The sequence below is a fragment of the Muntiacus reevesi genome, chromosome 8 (genome assembly GCF_963930625.1).
Source record: "Muntiacus reevesi chromosome 8, mMunRee1.1, whole genome shotgun sequence".
NCBI classification, from domain to species: domain Eukaryota; kingdom Metazoa; phylum Chordata; class Mammalia; order Artiodactyla; family Cervidae; genus Muntiacus; species Muntiacus reevesi.
Window position 1 is genome coordinate 57,170,150 of NC_089256.1, and position 19,906 is coordinate 57,190,055.

General features: G+C 41.1%; 1 protein-coding gene across 14 annotated transcripts in view; it reads right to left on the reverse strand.

Annotated features, from left to right (window-relative positions):
• The window catches only part of LPP (LIM domain containing preferred translocation partner in lipoma), a 715,161-nt gene that overhangs the window by 625,152 nt on the left and 70,103 nt on the right, over nucleotides 1-19,906 (reverse strand). For 2 of the 14 annotated variants that reach the window (XM_065943115.1, XM_065943113.1), the window contains exon 3: nucleotides 18,356-18,491. The exons of the other annotated variants lie outside the window; for them this stretch is intronic. The gene's annotated coding sequence lies outside the window, so the exon portion shown is untranslated. The remainder of the gene's footprint in view (nucleotides 1-18,355; nucleotides 18,492-19,906) is intronic. 14 annotated transcript variants of the gene reach the window in all.

Sequence of the window (19,906 nt, forward strand, 5' to 3'; positions counted from 1 at the left end):
AAGGAACTGCCTCTTCAAACATATACTGTTGGAAGAAGAACCAAACCAGAAACACTGTAGAAAGGTCAATGAGAGTGGACCGGACAAGTTCAAGCTCAGAAATATCAAATGAACACGTAGGATACTCCAGGCACTGTAGGTGTCTGCACCACAGTAATGAATGATGCCTTCACAGACTTTAACTTCTTCTGAAGCTAAATTCTTCTAATTTAGGAGGAGGCAGTAAAACCAAAAAGTCATGGGGAATCCTGGTACCATATGATTTAATATTGCAGCCCTAATACACTTGACTGTGTATATCTAAGTATTAAACTATTAATAGGAGTAAAGTATTGGACATATTGGGGCAGATATTTGTTCCTGGTTTAAAGAAATTTGACAAATTCATACTAATAGCTCTGAGAAGCCATACTGCAAAAAAATTTGTCTAAATCTGCATAAGCTGGCATTTCTCAAATGTTTGACCACAAAAATACCCCTTTTCATGGAAAACCTATCCACAGATCAAAGAAGGCTGACGTTTAGCATAACTGAGTTTGCAAAGAGTCCATTAATGGCTGTGCCATCAATATTAAATTCTCATCAGATGAGTTCTTTTAAAAAAGATGGGAGAGTTTATTATGTGTTCTATAAAAATTAACAAAAAACTTTAAATTTGATTCTTGAAGGTATGAAATTTATTTATTTGGACTTTTTCCTTCTCTAAAATCAAGGAAAATGAGACTTTGGTATATTTCCCAGCTTGCTGGAGAATTATGGAATTATAAATTCAGCCCCGCAAAACCCCAAGGCCTCTGGGGATCCCTTCTCACCCCATGTGGCTACGGGCTACAAGTAGAGGTGTCCCTGAAGCATGGGCAGTTGGCAGAGGACGGCACAGTGAACAGTCAGCGTGTGGCCAGTGCTACAGACAATAGACACAGAGGCACAGGTGTTCACAAGAGTGTGCAGCCAACTTCTCATAATCTATTTCAGGGAGGAGGAGTGGTTGCAGATCACTGAGGAGAGAGCACAGATAAAGCCTAAACCCTCTTCTGTTCTAAACATCGTTTCTGTTAAAGACATTAGTCAATTTGACAAGAAAAATGGACGAGAGAAGTTGACTTATAAAAAGTCAAGCACTCTGTATTGAAAGTGAGAAGATTTACATTCTAATCTTGTCTCAACCTTCAGCCAGAATCTCTAAATTTTTCTCCAATCAGCCTCTTCCCCATCATTCCCTTTCCTTCATATCTAGTCATGGTATAAGTTAAAAAGTACCATCAATCTCAAATCACAGAGACAAAGAATTGTTTAATTAAATGGCACTGGTATGCTAGATAGTCATTTGGATAAAGATAAAATTAGAGCCATTCATCACATCATATATAAGAATAAACTGCACATGAATCAGATATCTAAACGTGAAAAGAGAAACTAACTATACGGGAACTGGAAGATAACACGAGTAGACATGGTGTCAGGAACACTTTCTAACTACGATCAGAGAACAGGAGCAATTTTTACAAAAGATTTGTAAATTTGTCTATATAAGTGTAAAGGTCTTTTTTCATGACAAAAAAGACAAACACTGTAAACAGAGTCAAACAACAAATTGGGAGAAAATATTTGTAATATATTTCATAAATTAAGGGTTAATTTACAGAGATTTCTTGAGGAAAAGAAAGACCAAAATTCAAATTTTAAAAATGGGCAAATGATATGAACAGATAATTCATAAAAAATGGAATTTATAAAATTAACAAATGTGGTCTTTAAACACATGAAAAGATATTCAGCTTCACTCATAATAAGACATATGCAAATTTAAACTAAACTGAGATATCATTCTCACCCATCACATTGGCAGCAATTCAAAAGCTTGACAATACACTCTGTGGTTGAGGATGCTGGTGGGACACCCCCAGGGAGAGGACTACGGCACTGCCTACATAACAAGACATCTGCCCTTGACCCGGCATTCCCACTTCTAAGAATGTAGCCTGAAGATAAGCCTCCAATGTTATGAAAATAAATATGGATAATATTATTCACTGTAGGAAACTGTTCTACCACCCAAGCATAGAAGATCAGTTGCATAAAAGAGATAGAGAGACAGGGAGAGATATGAGGCAGGAAAGAAAGGCATAAAGATGGGTAAAACCAGGAAGGAAAGAGAGAGAAGGGGGGAAAGAGAGACAGAAGGGCAGACAGAAGAAAAGAAAGAAGTTCTAAAGAAAGGAGGGAGGAAGAGAGAAAGAAAGAAGAAAAAGATTTTTAAAAAGCAAAGTACCTAAGAGCATATGTGTGTGTGTGCGTATTACCTTTTGTGTAAAAAAGAAAAAAGAAATACGAGATACACAAGAAAGATACTAAGGAAACAATGAGGTTGGTTGGGTAAGAGAGTAGAAGAAATATTGGACGATACTTTTTTATTTAGTTTTTACAACTGAAGCATGTTATTATTTTACATATTCAAAAAATTAAATTCAATCAACAAGACAAGGGTGAGAAGGAAGGAAACTGAAACCCAAAGTTTGAAACAACTGAATCCAAACACATTTCAAATGAACAACATGATAACTCTGAGGGGTTGGGGGAAAGGATCATAAAGAGAAAAGAACTAATCCAGGTAACTCCTAAATACAGTATTTGAGAGTATACGCTCAGTCCTGGACAGGGTTAAAGTTAGGGCAGAGGATCACAAACAAACTCTAAACTCTTTTTAGAAGGTTTGTGTTGTGTCATGATGACGGTAAAAATAAAATCATTATTATTATTTGTATATACATATATGCAGAGTACATTATGAGCAATGCTGGGCTGGAAGAAGCACAAGCTGGAATCAAGATTGCCGGGAGAAATATCAATAACCTCAGATAGACAGATGACACCACGCTTATGGCAGAAAGTGAAGAGGAACTAAAAAGCCTCTTGATGAAAGTGAAAGGGTAGAGTGAAAAAGTTGGCTTAAAACTCAACATTCATAAAAGTAAGATTATGGCATCTGGTCCCATCACTTCATGGGAGATAGATGGGGAGACAGTGGAAACAGTGTCAGACTTTATTTTGGGGGTCTCTAAAATCACTGCAAATGGTGATTGCACCCATGAAATTAAAAGACACTTACTCTTTGGAAGGAAGGTTATGATCAACCTAGATAGTATATTAAAAAGCAGGGACATTACTTTGCCAAGAAAGGTCCGTCTAGTCAAGGCCATGGTTTTTCCAGTGGTCACATATGGATGTGAGAGTTGGACTGTGAAGAAAGTTGAGTGCCGAAGAATTGATGCTTTTGAGCTGTGGTGTTGGAGAAGACTCGTGAGAGTCCCTTGGATTACAAGGAGATCCAACCAGTCCATCCTAGAAGAGATCAGTCCTGGTTGTTCATTGGAAGGACTGATGCTGAAGCTGAAACTCCAATACTTTGGAAGGACTGATGTTGAAGCTGAAACGCCAATACTTTGGCCACCTCATGCGAAGAGTTGACTCATTGGAAAAGACCCTGATGCTGGGAGGGATTGGGGGCAGGAGGAGAAGGGGATGACAGAGGATGAGATGGCTGGATGGCATCACCGACTCAATGGACATGAGTTTGAGTAAACTCCAGGAGTTGGTGATGGACAGGGAGGCCTGGCGTGCTGCCATTCATGGGGTCGCAAAGAGTCGGACACAACTGAGCAACTGAACTGAACTGATGTGGATAGAAACTCATATAGCACAGGTATGTATATATTAAAAACTTTATATATACACACACATGTGCCTATGTGCTTTTATGTGCAATATTTCCCAGCTATGGCTATTGAATGGGCTTAGGACACAAAGAACCACAGTACTCATAAGAACATGCAACACTCAAATATTGGCCCCAACACATTCTCCACTGAAAAGAACCAAGACAGAGAGAAGAAACAGTTGATTTTAGAGCTCAGAGAGAGAAGATACAAGATCAAACTAGAATATCCTTTTATCCTAGCAGGTAAATAAGTGCTAACAGCAAAGATGGGGACGTATCACAAGGACACAGGAGTCAGCTTACAGGGACAATTTAATCATCACAACAGTTACATACTACTATGAACTATATAAGATTTAAACAGATATATGGAGTCCATATCTACTGAAACAGAAAGAAAGAGAAGGGAAGGAGTCTTATTTAGAATAGAATGCAGAATGTTGCATAATAAACATGAAAGAATCACTAATGATGGAAAAGCAGCACTGCAAACATAATAGTAAAGACTGGTTTCCACGAGAATTTTGAGAAAATTTTTGATGAGGAACAAAGTATCTCCTCATGGATTACTTAATAATTGCAAAACAAAAATGGTAACTACATAGTGGCGAAACTCAACAACACATTGACCAGGTGCTCAGAAACACCATCAGGAGCCTCCCGAGGAGGACAGAGCATCAACTACACAGTCTTCTAGCAGTGAATGCATAACTGAATTTTAACACAAAGAAACAGGACAAACCCAACATGAGGGATATTATATTTCTCAAAAGGGAGGCATTGTATTCTTCAAAAATGTCAATGCCATAGGAGAAGAAAGGCTATGGAAATGTTCCAGATTAGAAGAGATTAAAGAAACATGACAACTAAGTAAATGCACTACCTGATTCTAGGCTGGATTCTCTACTAGAGGAGAAAAATGCTGTCAAGTATATAACTGGCAAATTGACAAACAGGAAGACAAAACAGTAGATTAAAATATGACATCAGGGTTATGTGTACTGAAATGGATAACTATAATGTGAATATGAAGAGATGATCCTTATTATTAGGAAATACATACTGTACTAAGTTATAGGAGGCCATGATGTATCATGACATATGCAACCTCCTCTCAAGCACTGTAGAAAAAATACTATAAAAATATATATGTAAATGCATGTGTGTGCATTTATATGTGTGTGCATATATATATATGCATATATACATATGTGTGTGTGCGTGTGTGTGTGTGTATGTACACACACATAAGAAGATGGGGGAAAATGCAAATAGCTTGAAATGTTAACAATACATGAAACTGATAAAAGCATATAGGTATTGTACCATTTGACTCAACAATTCCACTCCTGGATATATTACTGAAGAAAACAAAAACACTAGCTCAAAAACTTACATGCACTCCAGTGTTCATAATAGCATTATTTACAATAGGCAAGATATGGAAGTAACCTAAGATGAATGGATCAAAAAGATGTGGTAAATGTATACAATAGAATACTACTCAGTCACAAAAAATAAACAAAATTTTGCCATTTGAAACAACATGGATGAACCTGGAGGGTATAATGCTTAGTGTAATGAATCAGAGAGGAAATATGTACTGTATGACATCACTTATATGTGGAATCTAAACAATAAAACATACTAGTGAATATAACAAAGCAGAAACAGGCACAGATAGATATAGAAAACAAACTCACAATTACCAGTGGAGAGGGAGAGGTAGAAAGGGCAAGATATAGATAGGGGATTAAGAGGCACAAACTACTATGCATAAAGTAAATAAGCTACATGAATACACTGTACAGTACAGGGAATATAGCCAATATTTTAAATAACTATAAATTAAGTATAACCTTTAAAAACTGTGGATCACTATGTTGTACACTTGTAGCTTACACAATATTGTACAACTATATCTCAATAAGAAATAAATTTTTAAAAACTTAAAAGCACATGGGTGTTGTTTTGACTATTCGTTTTATGTTCGAAATTATTTACAATAAAAAATTAAATAAAAATAACCACAAAGAAAGAGAAGGGGCGGGGGTAATGTAGCAATTAAAAAGTAGCTCTCTGTGACAACCTAGAGAGGCAGAATGGGGTGGGAGAGGCAGGGGGAAGGTTCAAGAGGGAGGGGACATATGTATACCTATGGCTGATTCATGTTGATATATGGCAGAAACCAACACAATATTATAAAGCAATTATCCTCCAATTAAAAATAAGTAATAATTTTAAAGTTGCTCTATTTTCTAACAGAATTTGAAAATAATTAGTAAATTAAGCCCAAACTACATCATTCCATGTAATATTTATGTGTCCATATGTTTCACAGATACATAAAGAATGCTGCATATTTTAATTTCCTAACATGGAAAATTATCCTATAATTTCTTCTTCTAAAACTCCTGGAGTAAATAATTCCTAACCCGTCCAAGACCAGCGTGTCTATCTAACCAGAGCTATAATTACAAGATTTGTAGGTCAGTTCAAGCCTCTGAAGTTCCAGTTCACCACATTTGCAATCTGAGTGCTCTTTTCCTTCTAGAAAGAGCAAGTTTAGAGTTGGAAGATGAGCTATATCTAACATGATAGTAGCTAGCATCAATTTTTTTAAAATCTACGAGCACTGGCCTTTGAAGTTAACTATCACCAAATGCACAAGCTTGGGGGTGGGGGGGGACAAGAAGCACTCAAAATATGGATTAACCCACATGTGCTACCTTCCACTACACACCTGAACTTCCCAACAGGAGGAAAAAATAGTGAATCAGGCCTTGAAGTTTCTTTCTTTGATAAGTTTCAGAGGGGGGAAAAAAAAGATACAAAGGTTAGATATTATGAGGTCAAGAACGATCAAACATAGAACTTGATGTTTAAACAGAAACAGGTAAAATATCTGGGAAGGCAACAGAACTCTCAGATCTTTGATTCCAAAACAGCCTCAGCAGACAGAAAAAAAAAAAAAAAGATATATATATGTGTGTATATATATAATTAAAAATTATACTGCAGCTGAATACTAGGTATTGTTCCTTTCCAAAAGCATTAAAATATAAAGGTCAGTTAGCTTAAATGGTATTTTATTGAACACACTTTAAAAAGACCTTGAACAATTAAAGCAATGAAATATATTCCTTGCTATCATTTTAAACGTTCTCAGAAGCGTAAAAGAAGGCACATACCACAAAAAATGTTAACCCCTTCTCTCCCTTTATTTCAAGGCCTCATGGAACTTATAAGCCTTTTCAGTAGAGCTTCTCCAGTGGTTTCATGTAGTTTGGGTGAAATTCTTGGTTATCTAGCGGTTTCACTTGGGTGTCAGGGTCTCGACTGCCCAGAAATACAGTCCATGAAGAGGGGTTATTACCAGGGTACCACCAAAGACACAGGTCAAAGAACAAGACTACATCAATGGGTCTCCCAGGAGCTCTAAAATAAGACCAAAGCTCACACACTCTAATTCAGGTGAGCAACTTAGGAACAGTGCATCTTTTTCTTAATTCCTCCAGAGATTTTAATAGGGCAGGTGGGCTTATAAACCACTGGACTGGAAGACTGCAAACTCCTCTGCAGCTCCTAAGCTCTAGGAAAAGCTTCAACCATCTCCTTCCTGCCTTATGGGATCCTCAGACGGACGGACCCTGACAGATTCTATTATTTCTCTCCCTGGTTCAGTTTCCGTAAAAACAAAATGGTGAAAATGACAAGCCATTTCCACCAGGCTAGAAGGGGAAAAGGTGATTGATTTTAAGGTGTTTTGCATAAATGAGTATCAGTTTTTATCAATTTCCTTACATAATATGTAAAAAGGTTCCTTAACTTTTCAAAGGCATTGCTCTCCCACAAAACAGTCTATAAACTGTCTAAGCCTCTAAAAATATCCTCCACTGTTTTGTTTTTTTTTCCCCCCTTAAGTCCCTGGAAACTAGTACCTCGGGCAGGGTACTTTATCACAGGATCATAGATCAGTGTCTTTCTAGAAGTTCCCTGGAAAGCCCCCCGCTTTCATGCAGAAAAGAGGTCATTACCCCATTTCACAGACAGGTCAAGTGAAGCTCAGAAAGATCAAGTGACTTGAGTTTAGTCACACTGAGGTCCCCACACTCCACACCGACACGCCTCTCTGATTTCTGAAGGTCAGAAAGTCAAGCCCTTACATATAGGATGACTATAGTTCCTATTCTAGCTCATCCAGGTGACAAGACGACCAGAGTCCCCTCGCCAGGCCTTGTCCACTAACCTCTAGCAAAGTAAGCTGAGACTCAAAACCTCTCATCTGAGGTCATAAAATGAAAGAAAAGCCTCAGATGTCAATAAATTGTTGTTTGCTGTAACTTGATGGATTAGTCAGGCTTTCCAGGTGGTGCTAGTGGTAAAGAACTTGCTCATCAATGCAGGAGACCCACGGGACTAGGGTTTGATCCCTGGGTCAGGAAGATGCCCGGGAGATGGGCATGGCAATCCACTCCAGTATTCTTGCCTGGAGAATCCCACGGACAGAGGAGCCTAGCGGGCCGCAGTCCATGAGGTCGCAAAGATTCAGACATGACTGAAGCAACTTTGCATGCATGCATGCAATAGATTAGTAACTTTGAGCAAGATATTCAGTGCAAGAGGGAAAGAAGACCCCATAGTTACATTTCAGAATATGAGTATGGGATATGAGAAAGGGCAGAGAATGTTAATCACAAGCAAATTAGTGCAAGGAAATGCAGGGTGTCTGCCTCCTAGAGGCACCTGTAAGTTACTGAGGCCGATGATTACATGCATTTATGGGTCATCATTCCACTTAAAGTTCAGAAAAATGAATAGATGCCTAGAAATATCTGTTCCCAAAACTCTCGGGTACCATGAATTTTACGTAAATGGGGAAAAAAAATGTCATGGAGATCTTGTGAATCTCATTTTAGAGAGCAAGAAATGACAAGGGATAAAGAAACGTACTCAGATGACTAAACGATTAAGAAGCAGACATAACAACACACAAGGGGTACTCTCAGTCATTTCTCCTTTAGAAACTTCTCACATCACAGAACAATATTCTATGGTATTGGCCAACAAATGGAAAATTCTGAATATATGTTTCTACAATTACAGTCAAGAAATGGAAATCTTTCTGTTTCCCTAACACACCATGATTTGATTTTTTTTTTAATTAAGCAGGGCACAGGCAGAAGCAGAGTTGTTTTAACCTATAAAAAACGTGAGGGTTGGAGAAGGAAACAAACTTTACTTTTTGATTATCAAATTTATTTTGCCATCTTCGTTGTATGGGAGGCATTAGCACACAGGCTGCATCCTAAGAGGAGGTGAAAGGCTTGGTGGCCCAAGACCTCATTCTTCTGGCCCACTTTTTTGTCAGCTCAAGAGTGACAGGAAACAAGAGTGCAAGGATCCTACCAAAAGGATACATTAATTAACTGTGCATTGCAAAGAAAGATAATAAGAAATTCAGAAATGAAGGAAGAGAGAAAGAAACCATTTCACAACATTCTGTCCACAAGTTTCTCGAAAAGCTTCTCCAGACCCTGCCTTCTGCAATCCCAACCCATGTCTCTGAGGTTTAAACTGCCCCCAAAGCACAGTTTTTCTAGAAGCCTCCAACAGCAAAGGTAGGAGAGGATTGCCAATTTCTTGTGAATCCTGAAGATTTCCTTTATGAGTCATGGGAAACTGAAATAACTCGGGGGGCGGGGATGACTTTTTTGAAAGAAACACAGTTTTAAATCAGTTCCCACTAATTTGTTCTGCTGTGTGGTACAAGTCTTGAACACAGGAAAAATTAAGTTTCTAGAGTTGATGCGAAAATGGGAGTTTTTGTTAGGTTCTGTCAATTGTCACCGTGGCATTTCTTATTAGGATTTTTCTTACTGTCATTTTTTTGTTAAATTAATTATAGTTTGATCAATGTAGGAGCTATTTTGAATCTATGGGACTTTCCTCACCAGATTGTTTTGGCATTTTAAAGTCACTCACATTCAGGGCCTAAACAATATGGCAAGTATCTCTTTTTCTCTGTCCTTTATACTCAAATTCTAAACAAAGGAACCATCTGTTCTCTCTCTAGAAACATCAGCCCTTGTTTTCATTTTTCTGTTAATAATAATGCTTCAAACTTATAGCATGTCTTTTTCCAACTTGCTTATTAAAGCATTTTGTAGATACTGCCTCACTTATCTTCAACATCACCCCACTCCTGATTAACTGGAGGGTAACGGGAAACGTTTGCCAATTTTTAGTTAGGTAAGTGATTATTGGATGTTTGATGAGCTCTATAGAAATGACCACAGGTGAGCCTCAGAAAGAATGCGGCCATCACCTAGCTCAGCTCTGACTGTTCCACGTGTAAAAGGGAGACCCAGAAAGGAGAAGTCACGCAGTGATCTATTTGTGTACTTGGTCCTCTACCGCCCCCCTCCCCCCGCCTCCACTGTAAGCAGCCAAGGTGAGAACCATGGCTTACACATTTTTGTGTCTCAGGTACCTGATGTGTAAAAAGTGCTCATTTGAATATTTCTTGAATAAATGAAAATTTTGAGGGTAGTTCCACAGGTGGTTGCGGCAGAGCCGGGGTCAGAGCTCAGCTCAGCCATCCTCTTACTCGGGGCTGTTAAAAATACACACCAAACAGACCCAAATGCAAAACAAATCAGAGACAACCCCAAAGCGGGTGTGTGGGGTACATAAGATGCAGGCCTGCGTCTAGACTCAAGAAGCTGGTTGAGCGAAATCAGCAAGCATCACAGAGTGTGGCCAGTGGCCGTGCTCAAACATAACCCACGTGAAGGCTGACTCCCCAGACACTCTGCGTTCCTTCTGTGCTCCGAGCAGTTGGGGATGTGGATGTAGCGGAACTAGCCCTTAGGCATGACCCAACTGGAAGAAATGATGTGTCTTAATGCCAAAGGACGGCATGTCTCTATAACACCCCTGAGCCCAATAAGAGAGCACCCTCCACCCTGAGATTTCCCCACATCACTCAGGGTAACCCGAGAGTGCTCAGTCTGGGAATCATGAAAGCCACCAGCCCAGAGTTTTCCAGCGAGCAGAGAGGTCACTGAAATCAAAACCTTTTTTCCGTGTGCCTCACTGGAAATCTGCGTCTCATTTGGCACATTTTTCTTCTTTTCAGAATGCCCCATTCCCCACTGCTACTCCTTGAAGCTAAAGGGAAAATAAATTGTTTCTAGAAAAGCAAGTTAACTGTGGGATTCTGTCATCCGAATGCCTTCTACACTAGTAATTCTAACAAAGTCAGCAACTCCCTGAAGAGTCTTCAAAAATAGATTGTCTGTGTAGACGAGAAAGCTAGACATCCAAGGAGAGAAGGAAAAATACCTTCTTTAAGTAAAAGAAAAAACAAAAGAAATCATATAGCCAAAGAGAATTCAAGTATATTATAACGCGGTCTCACATTAAAAGAATTCGTTTCAGACATGAACAGGAAACAAATCAGTGACCAAATGCAAACAAATCCGCATACAGGAGCCTTCAAACAATTAGGATTTGTTTGAAGGGGATGAGGGTGAGCACAGTGGTGCGGAGGGGAGAGAAAGACACAGGAATAAGGATGGAGTCACTTCAGCTCCCAACACGCTGTGTCTGACACGGACACAGAGGCTGCGGGCGGTGTCTGGGATCGTCCAGCACGTGGTGGGAAGCATTTATATCAAGCCATGCGGTATCAGCAGGGGAATAAGACAGCGAGTACTTCAGGGCAGACGGCTGCAGAGAGGGCCCCTGCACAGAGCAGACACTGCAGGCTGAATGCATTCGTATACCGACAGTCCTTCCCTCACTCACCACGCTCGGCTTCTGGACGCCTTCGGGGTCAAGGCTGTCCCCAGAACCATTTATCATTCCTGCAGCCACTACCCATGGACGCACTCTCAGTACATTCTGACAAGTTTGCCCTTTTCATACACATGGACATTTCTGCTCTTAGGCTACCTCCAAATATATCACCTTGGACTTTGCATACATCCCCGGTAATCCAGAATCTTAACGTTTAACATTCAAAACTGAAACGAATTAAGGATCCACCAAATGTTATTTAACTAGCCTTCATCTCCAAACCTAAGTTTTTCAGGGGGTCATTTGGAAGCTGGCCATTGGGGAGGTCAGTTAAGCATTCATCTGATGTCTGGTTAGGTATCTGTCATGTTGGCAAGAACAGAGAAGACCTGAGCACGCAGCTCTCACAGACCTTGACAATCATCTCCTGCCAAAATCATGTCTGAGAAAAGAACCCCCAAGGCGGCAGATGCTTCCTCTCACATGAGCAGCACTCCTGGCTAACCAATAAATACAATTTGATAGTGGCGATCGGCACTTTTTCAAGTAAAAATTTCTCTCAGAGGATGTTGCTGGCTTGATACTCTAACAACTCAGTTCAAGTTGGATAATTGGGAGCAAGACTCTCAGTCACGCTAGATATCAGTCTCTCTTTTCCTACAAAATAAAGCAGCCCAATTCAGTAAGCTGCAGACTTCTTCTGTCTCACAAATCCTGTGCCTCGCTGCCTACTGCCAAGCAGTCTACACTCTCCCTCTTACTTTGCTCATCTCCTCTCTCTCACATACACACATGCTCACCCCAAGAACCCTCTTATCCAGTCCACAATCTTGTTATTTAGGCAAGCTGCAAGTAGTTCCTCCACAATCCCCATCACTGCTTCCCTGCTTAAGCTCTGACACCAAAAGGATTTTTTAGCTAGTTTATAAGAGACACAAACATAAGGCACATGGACCCCATTTACACACAGACCTCACCTTGAGATGAGATCCTCAGGGGGGCTCCAGCAGTCTCTTCATCCCCCGGCCACAGAGGCAGCCACCTGCCGGGACTCCGGCTGTTCAAGTCCGATCTCTACCCCTTACTCTCTGACACCTTGAACAAGTCGTTTTACCTCTCTGGGCCTCAGTTTCTCTAACTGTAAAGTGAGGCATTTGGGATATAATGAACGCCAAAGTCTCTATCAATTCTGACATCCTTCCTTAGAGCTCTGAAATTTCATTAGCCGTCAAAGCAAACACCCTTCAAAGCCCTATCTCTGGTATTGGTGTTGACCTAGAGCTCCCAGGTAAATGGAGATGACTCTTTGCATGATCTTGCACAATAAGTAATAATAGTGCATCAATAGGAGCAAATACTTCTAATTTGTGTTTGTTTGTTTATTTCCAAGCTAAAGAAGTTTCAGGCACCACCTGCCAATGGCCTTTGGAGTCTCCATGATGCCTTTTTTATTTTTTTTAACAACGGGTCAGAAGTTCAGAAACTAAAAAGGTGAATGTGGAAACCACACAGAAATAATATGAAGCCTGAAAAACTGAAAAAATGATTAAGGATAAATAATATCACATCCTTCTTTTAAAAAAAATTAAACAATAATGAGAGTAAGCAGGGGCACTATAAAGTAAAAATAAAATCGAACACAGAAAAGACTGATTTGCCTAGGATTCCTCTCAGCCATGTAATCAGCACGAATAGCAAAGACCGTATAATACTCATGTTTCTATTTGTTGCCCTCAACTGACATGGTTGGTCGTTTGTTTTGTTTTAAATAAAATGGGGAAGCAACAAATATATTAAATCCATCTGCAGAAAACCCATATTTGCATGTGGAAAACAAATAAGTGGGTGCCTGAATGGGTGATTAGGCATGCAATTGCCCATCTGCACCCGGGGCCCCAGCCTCCCTGCAGGTGCGCCTGATGCAGGAGCAGAGAAAGGCGGGTCCTCCACCATGGAGAGCGACAGACAGGAGGGAAACCTTGCCCTCCGCAAATGGACTTGTTCTGAGCTGCCCTCCCCCCACCCCCGCCCCATACAGTCCCCGTTCTCCTGTCACTGTCCCTATATCTTAAAGTTGAAAACCAGAAATAAGTTTTGCCATCCTTTGCTTAGATTTCTGTGGATTCTTTAAACCACAAAGGCAATCTTTTTTTCTGAGCATCTTCGATGTGTTCTTAATAAATATTTGTCGCTGCATCTATCTTTACGAGAATGGGTGACCCCCTCTCCTGTACTCTTCACCTGGGTCATTCTACTCCAGTCACACTGGCCTCACCTTTCAGCCTCAGGGCCTTGTCAACTGCTTTCTTTCAGCTTGAAACATCTTCCCCTTCTGGTCTCCAGCTTACTAACTCATAGCCTTCAGGCCTTGCTCCTGTGCACTCGTATCAGTAAGACCGTCTTAGATCAATGAATTTAAGTCTGTGTCACAGCCACCCTCTGTGCCCTTAACCTGCCTTATTTTCCTTCTGAAAACAGATCACAACCTAAATATTATCTGTTTACTCATTGATGGTGGTCTGGTTCCATCAAACAGGTTTGTCTGATTTGGTTCACGGTTCAATTCCCTGCACCTGGAGTAGCCTAGCGCATAGTAGGTGCTAAACACCTACTATTTGTTATGTTAATGAGTCATCACAATAACCTGCAAACCACTACACTGGGCACCAAGAGTCCTCTTAGGGAAAAAGACAAGATTTATGCTCTTAGGAAGCGTCTACAACCGAGTGGAGAAGGAAGACTGGAAATCTGTTTATACAGCAGAGCAAAGTGACATGAATGCTCCACTGAAGGTATAAACAAAGCACTCAGATAATACAGAAAAAGCAAGCTCTTGACACTGGAGGGGGAGTGGGCGGGGAACAGACTTGAAGGAGGCCAGCAGAACTGAATTCTCTGGAACTATCTTAAAAGGGAGCACAGAAATCATCCTCAAAAATACATGCGGCACAAACAAGTACCAAGACGTCTTCAGTTAGCCTCCTTTCCTTCATCAATAACGCTAAGCAAAACAAAAGATTGCCCAAGATAAGTCAGCATTTCTGTGTGCCAGGACCATGGAGAAAAGAAGAATCACTTTCCTCCATAAAGCCTTCATTTCAAAATGGAAATTATTTAATTTGCACACAATGCCCAGAAAACATCTCTTCAGAAAATTCCAGGACGACCTTAAAGGGTATCCAGTCTAACAATATCTAATATCTCCTGAGAGGACCCATTGGTATCAGCCTCTATCTAAATACCCTCAGAGATAGGGAACCCATAGCCCCAGAAATGGCCAATGCCACTGCAGTCTGCTGTTAATACTAAAACACACTCCCTCACACTGTCTTCCTGTTACTTGCACCCAATGTTCCCAGAACCTTCTGGGGTCACAAAGAGGGAGTTTATATTCCCTTCTGGGGCACAGTCCCCCCCACCCTGCTCCTCCCTCCTCCACCCCTTTCTCTCTTCTCCACACTAACCACTTCCAGTTCCTTTTTTCATCCCCCAAAGGCTCTGATTTCTGGTGCCATCAACCATCTTAAACTGCACCCTTCCCTTCCCTCCATCTCTCACTGCTCCAGGACTTTCTTTTCTTTTTCTATTTTTGGAGCTGATCTACTGCTCAAGCAATTTAGCATTCTTTGGAGAGCTGAGCATTTTGTCTGGGGTTGGGGAGATGGGCACAGGGAATTCAAAAGAACATGGGAAGCAACTCTGTGAGCCCACTCAGGAAGACCCTGGCAGAGTAACCTAACTTTCCCATCTTGACCTTGAAATGCTATCTTTGACATAAATTAGAAAGCTGAAGTATCTTCTGACCTCACTTCACCCCAAGAACATTCAGAATTTGGGGAGTCTTGTGCCTCTGGTAAACCATGGCACCTCCAGTCCTATTGGTCCCAGCTGGCCAGCCTGCATTAGAATATGTAGTTTTTAGCCATCTCTACACCTGAGAACTGGATTGCTTGTGTGACCTTGGCGAGACACTTAAAGTCAACAAATCAAAGCATCTCAGAAGGTAAACGAAAAAGAGAACTCTAAATCATCCAGTCCAAAAACTGCCCAGCAATCTCTGTGCACCTCCCCATGCCCTTCCCCATCCTCAGTCATGGCAGACATTGCTAAATGATCATGGTCAGGCACAACGTCAGAATCCTTCTCCACCCAGCACTCAAACAGCCACGACAAAGCCACCATGTGGCCTCATAAAATCCAAGCTACTCATTCTTCAGATGAGGAAAACTGGAGCTCAAAGATGACCTATGACCTCTCTGTGTCTCAGGGTCAGGAAAAGAACCAGAAGTACAAAGGTCCCGTCCCCATCTTCCTGAGTCCTTTGTCCTCCTCCAACTCTGATACTCTATCAGTGTTCCTGGGAGTGGGGATGGGGAGCTTGCTGTTGTATTAATACAGATAAAGAAAGGGTTTCCCAATAGGAGGCAGAAGCTTCAGAGAAGGCTTGAAGGAAGAGATGCATTTGAGCAGACCTGTAGGAACCAGTAAGCTCTATTTGCCTTTACGAGAAAAAATTTCAAGATTGGAAAAGCATTTCCTGTAGCATAAGCAAAGAAAGGGGGAGGACCATGGTGTGATGAGAGGAGGCTATGGGCTTCTGAGAGAGTTGGAGCCAAAACAGTGGCCACGAAGATCGGTGGGAGAGGAGAACAAAGATGAAGACAAGACAAGATTAGAAGAGTCAACCACAGTCTTTGTGGAGTTTTCAATGCTGCTATTTTTTTTTTTAATTGACTTAAAGGCCTTAAGACTTACAAATGGAAAAATAGAGAAAGGATTGGAGGAAAAGTAAAAGAATCCATCTCCATTCTCTATGGAAAAAAAAAAAAGCTTTGCCCTAAACTGTATTACAGGAACACTTTCATTATGTAAAAGCCTATTTTGTTTTCATGTCATTCTTAGATTACATCATAGAGTGGCTGCAGCCGTCTTGTACCGTATTATGAATAAATCACCAGCTTAATCATAGAATGAGCCAGGGCCCTAGATTTAAAAGGAAAATATTAGATCATTTTTAATAACTGATATAACTCAAGCCAGTCGCCATTGAAGCAGGGGGAGGTGATGTCATCCTAAAGAAGTCCAAAGAGGAACTAGAGAGGGTCAGCCCTGGGCAGGTCCCAGAGAAGCTCCCATTAACAAAGGAATAGCTGGCTGATGGCAGCTGAGTGGGATGCATTCTCTGGACTGAACGATCTTGTCATGAAAACCAACACTGACCTCTCAATAGACCATCCTCATGAAACACAATGTACGAATAGCTTGTTCCCAGAATGACTATATTTCCAAAGACCAGAAAACATGAACATATTATGATGTCTGTATTTACATCTTGGGAGCCATTGAGCAAAATTATAAATGTTAAGGCTTTTAGTTATTCAGAAAAAGATAAAAGCTGGGGTGACATATGCAAATGCCACAGGTCTGACCCAAGCCAAGGGGATAATACAAAGTAAGGACACTGAGACGATGGCCTGATAGAGAAAAGAACCAGAGTGGTTTCCAGCAGTCACAAACTACTAAGGAGATTGGAAATGAACATTTAATGTGCACCAACTATGCACTAAATATCATACACAATTGGCACTTTAAATACACATGCTGCTTTGTGAGCCCAGAAGAATCTGAAAGGTAGGTGCTACTACCACTATTATTTTCAGATATGGAAAGCAGTTTGAAAAAGATTAAAGGATGTAAGTAAGATTATGCAACTAATACATGAGAGTCTCCTTACTCCAAATTCCACTTTATCTAATTGTCCCACTGTAAACTATTTCCTATTATGGATTTGCAATGAAAATTAAACAATTGATAAACACTTTGAAAGCACCAAAAGTATTAAAAAAAATATTGAAAGCCAAAAGGGATCATGGAGTGGGGAAAACTATTGACACTGGCCAGAGACAGTCTCAATGACTACAGATGGCCTTCCATATTTTGGTTGCAGGGCTACTAATGAGCTTGACCAACATTTTAAATCTCCCACTTCTATTAATTTTTTAGGAATGCTAAGGTGGGCTCTAAGGGAACCTGTCAACTTCTATGAAATTTACTGCCGAGCTTGGTTTTATAAAAAGACTATTTTTGGTGAGGGGAGGAGATGGATACTCTGGAAAAGGGTTTTCTGCCAGACAGAAAGTATTGGCTGAGGTTTTCTGTCTGATCCTGTCAGTCTCACAGCAATGCTGTGTATCGGCTCACTGTTCTTAATACAAATGTTATTCATAACTGCAGAGACACACTGTCTGAGCCAAGTAATACTGATTTATGCAACTTTTCAGGACATGGCGTGACTCAACAGGAGACACAGACCCTGAAATTTACCTACAGGGACAACAAGCCTCCAAATTTTGACCTGGAACAATTTCCCCAATTTCTTTCTGGAACAGGACAGAGGGTGCAAAAAGCAGAGAAAGCACACCTAAACATTGTATGGATGATCTGCAGCAGAGACTGTGTGGAGAGGTGGAAGGGACGTACTGGGCCAGAGTGAGAGGTGCCTTAGATGTCCCTCCCAAGGCTACCCCTGGCTCCACGGCCTTGGAAGAGTCATCCTGTCTCTGGGTCTTAGCATCTCTTTTACAGCAAAGAACTCAATCAAGAACTTGCAAACATTTCCACCAAAGTAACACCAACTGCTAAAGAGGGCAAAGATGTAGAGGTATAGGAGCAGAGCATTAATTAAAAACTCGTGTTCTTCCTCTGAAAAGTCATGCCAGTTTTGCATTCTGTGCAATTATATATCAATGCTTATATTCAGATTTCAAATGGAGTTCTCCTTCAAAACAGTCTTCAAATAAAATTGATCTACAGAGGTGCACTGAGTATATTTACCTTAGAACATGCCATGCAAGCTTGGGTATCTGTTACAGGCAGCCCCCCAGGAGACCCCCTGTAACTGCACCTCCTGCTCTTCAGACCCTTTTGCAATCCCTCCTCTTGACTGTGGGCTGGATGTAGTGACTTGCTTCTAAAAAGGAGAAAGAGGCCGGGGAAATGGTGTGTCACTTCCAGGACTGGGTAACAGAAAGGATATGGCTTGATTGGAAGGATTCTGTCTTGCTCACCTGCTTTAAGGGAAGCCAGCTGCCATGTTGGGAACTGCCTATGGGAAGAGAAAGGAACTGAGGCTCCCAAGCCAAGAACCCACAGGGAACTGGATCCTACCAATGATGTGACTGAGTGAGGTGGTGGGTCCTCCCCAGCAGAGCTTCAGATGAGACTGCAACCTCAGGGCAGAACTGGAAGCACCCATCTAAGCTGTTCCCAGATTCCTGACTCACAGAAACTGTGAGATAATCAATGTTTCTTGTTTTAAAGTGCTAAATTTGGGGTAATTTGTTAAGTAGCAATAGATAAGGAAGATAGCACCCTAATCTGAGAGGTCCAGTTGTGGATTATTTTAAAACCTCTTACCAATGCCACCATTTTTCTTGAGGCTAGACAACAGAGCAGAAGAGATTTGCTATCAGGAACTCTTGAAAGGAATCCTTGTCCCCTGGAATGTAGAGATGCTTGCTAGCTTGGGAACATACACCCAGCATGCTCTAATCACCCAAAGAGGACTATGGAAATAATATCAGTGCAGCTCAAAATCAACATGATGCATTTGACAGCAGTAGACTGGCGAAAAATGAGCCACAGACTGAAGCACATGTGGAAGATGACAAACTCCTACCTACCCAGCCGTTCTCTGCTATCAGCCACGCCAGCCCCAGACCCTATCCAGACCTGGTGATCCAGATGACAGCTCCCTGGTTAACTGAGAAGTTCTGAAGTCAGACCTTCTCCTTCTGGAAACCTTCCCCAATGCTCCCAGTTCTTTCCATTCCCCCACCCTGTCATCTAAGCCCCTTGAAAGCTGAGTCTTTCACTTATTTACCTTGATTTCCCAAGCATGTAACATGACACTGGAAACATATCTGGCTATCAATAGATGTGTGTTGTAAACAATATCTTTCTAATGTGTATTTCACTTTTATGTAATGTCTTTCTCTCCAACTAGACTATGAGCTTCTAAGGTTAGGACTACAACTAATTTACTGTGATGTCCTAAAGACTCTGAGTTTCACTGATTTCCAGACAAGCACAGGGATCAGGGTAAAGAGCAAACATGCGCTCTGTGAACCAGGAGTAGATATCTGGCAGCAGTCTACCCAGGACTCATGGGGCTCTCCATTCATTGGCCATCAGACCCCTTCTACCACACAGGAGCCCACTGAGAGAGAACAGGAGAACCCCTGACTACCCTAGGGCTCTGCCCAAGATAGAGTAAAAGTGTATCCATTGTGCTGAGGTCAGGAAATAGAAGAATGTGGAATGATGAGGAAGGAAGGAAGCAAGACAGAGAGAGAGAAAGCTCCACCTTCTATTTTCACAGACAGC